General features: G+C 35.6%; 1 protein-coding gene across 1 annotated transcript in view; it reads left to right on the forward strand.

The window, feature by feature from the left end:
• The window catches only part of LOC137657601 (uncharacterized), a 315,322-nt gene that overhangs the window by 291,300 nt on the left and 19,022 nt on the right, over nt 1-5,000 (forward strand). The gene's annotated exons all lie outside the window — the stretch shown is intronic.

Genomic DNA, 5,000 nt, shown 5'->3' on the forward strand with positions numbered 1-5,000 from the left:
AGTTTTTTAAAACGATTGCTTTCTAGTTCATTCTTATGTGAAACTGAAGCTTCGCTCTTGAATTTGATTTAATATGTTTAGTTTGAATGAAATAAAGAGAATAGAAATTACCTAAGAAAATTTATCTTTCCTTGTTAGCAAGGGTCTTGTCTCCTTATCTAAAACCGTATTCCATGTTTTTTGTCTTTTATCTAACACTGTATTATAAGTTTTTATCTCTTATCTAAAACTGTATTCTATATTTTTGTCTCTTATCTAAAACCGTATTCTATATTTTTGTCTCATATAAAACCGTATTCTGTTTTATTTTTGGTCTCTTATCTAAAATCGTATTCTGTTTTTATATTTTCTTATTTAGAACCGTATTCGATGCTTTTTGTCTCTTATCTAATACCGTATTCTGTTTTTTTCTTTTGTCTCTTATCTAAAACCGTATTCCATATTTTGTCTCTTATGTAAAACCATTTTCTATGTTTATTGTATCTTATTTAAAACAGTATTTTATGCTTTCTGTCTCCTATCTAAAACCGTATTCTTTTTTTTATTGTCTCTTATCTAAAACCTTATTTTATATTTTTATCTCTTATCTAAAGCCATATTCTATGTTTTTTGTCTCTTATCTAAAACCATAATCTGTTTTTGTCTCTTATCTAAAACCATAATCTGTTTTTTGTCTCTTATCTAAACCATAATCTGTTTTTTGTCTCTTATCTAAAACAATAATCTGTTTTTTGTCTCTTATCTAAAACAATAATCTGTTTTTTATCTCTTATCTAAAACCGTAAGCTGTTTTTAGTCTCTTATCTAAAACCATATTCTATGATTCTCTTGATTTTAATTGAATATTTGTTCAGCCTTCTCTTGAGATTTATTTAGATTGCGTGAAAGAAATAATCATAAAATGAAATTATATTTCATATTTCAAATTCATTTAGGATTATTACTAAGTTATCCAGTTGGGTTTTAAAGCGTAATTAGACTGATTAAATTGATAAGATAATTACGCAAAATATTTTTTTCCAGTTCCATTTTGCGTCTAAACTCAACTCTATTCTTAAAGTACAACAACAACACATGTAGCCGTTTCTGGTCAACTACAGGAAAAAGGCCTCAGACATGTCCTTATTCATGACTGAAGTTTGGCCATTTTTATAACCACGCTAGCCAATGTATACTGGTGATGATGGCAGATTTTCATCTGATCGCTCACAACAAACCAACCTAGTATGGTTGGCTCTGACTGGTACAGCTTTGCTGATCAGGACAGTACACATACCCTTTCACTAAGTTTAGTTATCCCAACTTAGAATCGGTATAACAAATAAAAAGAGACTAGAATAAAGAAATAAACAAATATAGAACCTAATTAATGTGTATATCGATTATATACATAAAAAGACAATTAAATATTACAAAGACTTCGTCTTTTCACATTTTATGTGAGTTATAGAATTAGTTGTCAGCTGTGAAAGGAGATTGGTCAGTATAATACACATTCCGTGTTAGTCCTACGTTAGGCATTTTATGGCTCATATATATATTGAACCTTTCTTTCCCTTCTCTCATGTTTTTGTGTTTTTAGGCATTCTCTTGTGGCACTTCTCTAGTGATTTTAGACATTCTCTTGTGGCACATCTCTAGCGTTTTTATACATTCTCTTGTGGCACATCTCTAGTGATTTTAGACATTCTCTTGTGGCACATCTCTAGCGTTTTTATACATTCTCTTGTGGCACATCTCTAGTGATTTTAGACATTCTCATGTGGCACATCTCCAGTGGTTTTAGACATTCTCTTGTGGCACATCTCTAGTGATTTTAGACATTCTCTTGTGGCACATCTCTAGTGATTTTAGACATTCTCTTGTGGCACATCTCTAGCGTTTTTATACATTCTCTTGTGGCACATCTCTAGTGATTTTAGACATTCTCATGTGGCACATCTCTAGTGATTTTAGACATTCTCTTGTGGCACATCTCTAGTGGTTTTAGACATTCTCTTGTGGCACATCTCTAGTGATTTTAGACATTCTCTTGTGGCACAATCTCTAGTGGTTTTAGACATTCTCTTGTGGCACATCTCTAGCGTTTTTATACATTCTCTTGTGGCACATCTCTAGTGATTTTAGACATTCTCTTGTGGCACAATCTCTAGTGGTTTTAGACATTCTCTTGTGGCACATCTCTAGTGATTTTAGACATTCTCTTGTGGCACATCTCTAGCGTTTTTATACATTCTCTTGTGGCACATCTCTAGTGATTTTAGACATTCTCTTGTGGCACAATCTCTAGTGGTTTTAGACATTCTCTTGTGGCACATCTCTAGTGATTTTAGACATTCTCTTGTGGCACATCTCTAGTGGTTTTCGACATTCTCTTGTGGCACATCTATAGTGATTTTAGACATTCTCTTGTGGCACATCTCTAGCGTTTTTATACATTATCTTGTGGCACATCTCTAGTGATTTTAGACATTCTCATGTGGCACATCTCTAGTGATTTTAGACATTCTCTTGTGGCACATCTCTAGTGGTTTTAGACATTCTCTTGTGGCACATCTCTAGTGATTTTAGACATTCTCTTGTGGCACATCTCTAGTGGTTTTAGACATTCTCTTGTGGCACATCTCTAGCGTTTTTAGACATTCTCATGTGGCACGTCTCTAGTGGTTTTAGACATTCTCTTGTGGCACATCTCTAGCGTTTTTAGACATTCTCTTGTGGCACATCTCTAGTGGTTTTAGACATTCTCTTGTGGCACATCTATAGTGATTTTAGACATTCTCTTGTGGCACATCTCTAGTGGTTTTAGACATTCTCTTGTGGCACATCTATAGTGATTTTAGACATTCTCTTGTGGCACATCTCTAGCGTTTTTATACATTATCTTGTGGCACATCTCTAGTGATTTTAGACATTCTCATGTGGCACATCTCTAGTGATTTTAGACATTCTCTTGTGGCACATCTCTAGTGGTTTTAGACATTCTCTTGTGGCACATCTCTAGTGATTTTAGACATTCTCTTGTGGCACATCTCTAGCGTTTTTAGACATTCTCATGTGGCACGTCTCTAGTGATTTTAGACATTCTCTTGTGGCACATCTCTAGCGTTTTTAGACATTCTCTTGTGGCACATCTCTAGTGATTTTAGACATTGTCTTGTGGCACATCTCTAGTGTTTTTAGACATTGTCTTGTGGCACATCTATAGTGATTTTAGACATTCTCTTGTGGCACATCTCTAGTGATTTTAGACATTCACTTGTGGCACATCTCTAGTGATTTTAGACATTGTCTTGTGGCACATCTCTAATGTTTTTATACATTCTCTTGTGGCACATCTCTAGTGATTTTAGACATTCTCTTGTGGCACATCTCTAGCGTTTTTAGACATTCTCTTGTGGCACATCTCTAGTGGTTTTAGACATTCTCTTGTGGCACATCTATAGTGATTTTAGACATTCTCTTGTGGCACATCTCTAGCGTTTTTATACATTATCTTGTGGCACATCTCTAGTGATTTTAGACATTCTCATGTGGCACATCTCTAGTGATTTTAGACATTCTCTTGTGGCACATCTCTAGTGGTTTTAGACATTCTCTTGTGGCACATCTCTAGTGATTTTAGACATTCTCTTGTGGCACATCTCTAGCGTTTTTAGACATTCTCATGTGGCACGTCTCTAGTGATTTTAGACATTCTCTTGTGGCACATCTCTAGCGTTTTTAGACATTCTCTTGTGGCACATCTCTAGTGTTTTTAGACATTCTCTTGTGGCACATCTCTAGTGATTTTAGACATTGTCTTGTGGCACATCTCTAGTGTTTTTAGACATTCTCTTGTGGCACATCTCTAGTGATTTTAGACATTCTCTTGTGGCACATCTCTAGTGATTTTAGACATTCACTTGTGGCACATCTCTAGTGATTTTAGACATTGTCTTGTGGCACATCTCTAATGTTTTTATACATTCTCTTGTGGCACATCTCTAGTGATTTTAGACATTCTCTTGTGGCACATCTCTAGTGATTTTAGACATTCTCTTGTGGCACATCTCTAGTGATTTTAGACATTCTCTTGTGGCACATCTCTAGTGTTTTTAGACATTGTCTTGTGGCACATCTCTAGTGATTTTAGACATTCTCATGTGGCACATCTCTAGTGCTTTTAGACATTCTCTTGTGGTACTTCTGTAGTGTTTTTAGACATTCTCTTGTGGCACTTCTTTAGTCCTTTTAGACATTCTCTTGTGGCACTTCTCTCGTATTTTAGACATTCTCTTGTGGCACTTCTCTAGTTCTTTTAGACATTCTCTTGTGGCACTTCTCTCGTATTTTAGACATTCTCTTGTGGCACTTCTCTAGTCCTTTTAGACATTCTCTTGTGGCACTTCTCTCGTATTTTAGACATTCTCTTGTGGCACTTCTCTCGTATTTTAGACATTCTCTTGTGGCACTTCTCTAGTCCTTTTAGACATTCTCTTGTGGCACTTCTCTCGTATTTTAGACATTCTCTTGTGGCACTTCTCTAGTCCTTTTAGACATTCTCTTGTGGCACTTCTCTCGTATTTTAGACATTCTCTTGTGGCACTTCTCTAGTCCTTTTAGACATTCTCTTGTGGCACTTCTCTCGTATTTTAGACATTCTCTTGTGGCACTTCTCTAGTGCTTTCAGACATTCCCTTGTGGCACTTCTCTAGTGCTTTTAGACATTCTCTTGTGACATTTCTCTAGTGCTTTTAGACATTCTCTTGTGGCATTCCTCTAGTGATTTTAGACATTCTCTTGTGGCATTTCTCTAGTGCTTTTAGTCATTCCCTTGTGGCACTTCTCTAGTGCTTTTAGACATTCTCTTGTGACATTTCTCTAGTGCTTTTAGACATTCTCTTGTGACATTTCTCTAGTGCTTTTAGACATTCTCTTGTGGCATTTCTCTAGTGATTTTAGACATTCTCTTGTGGCATTTCTCTAGTGCTTTTAGACATTCTCTTGTGACATTTCTC

Source organism: Palaemon carinicauda, chromosome 18, assembly GCF_036898095.1.
Source record: "Palaemon carinicauda isolate YSFRI2023 chromosome 18, ASM3689809v2, whole genome shotgun sequence".
NCBI lineage: Eukaryota > Metazoa > Arthropoda > Malacostraca > Decapoda > Palaemonidae > Palaemon > Palaemon carinicauda.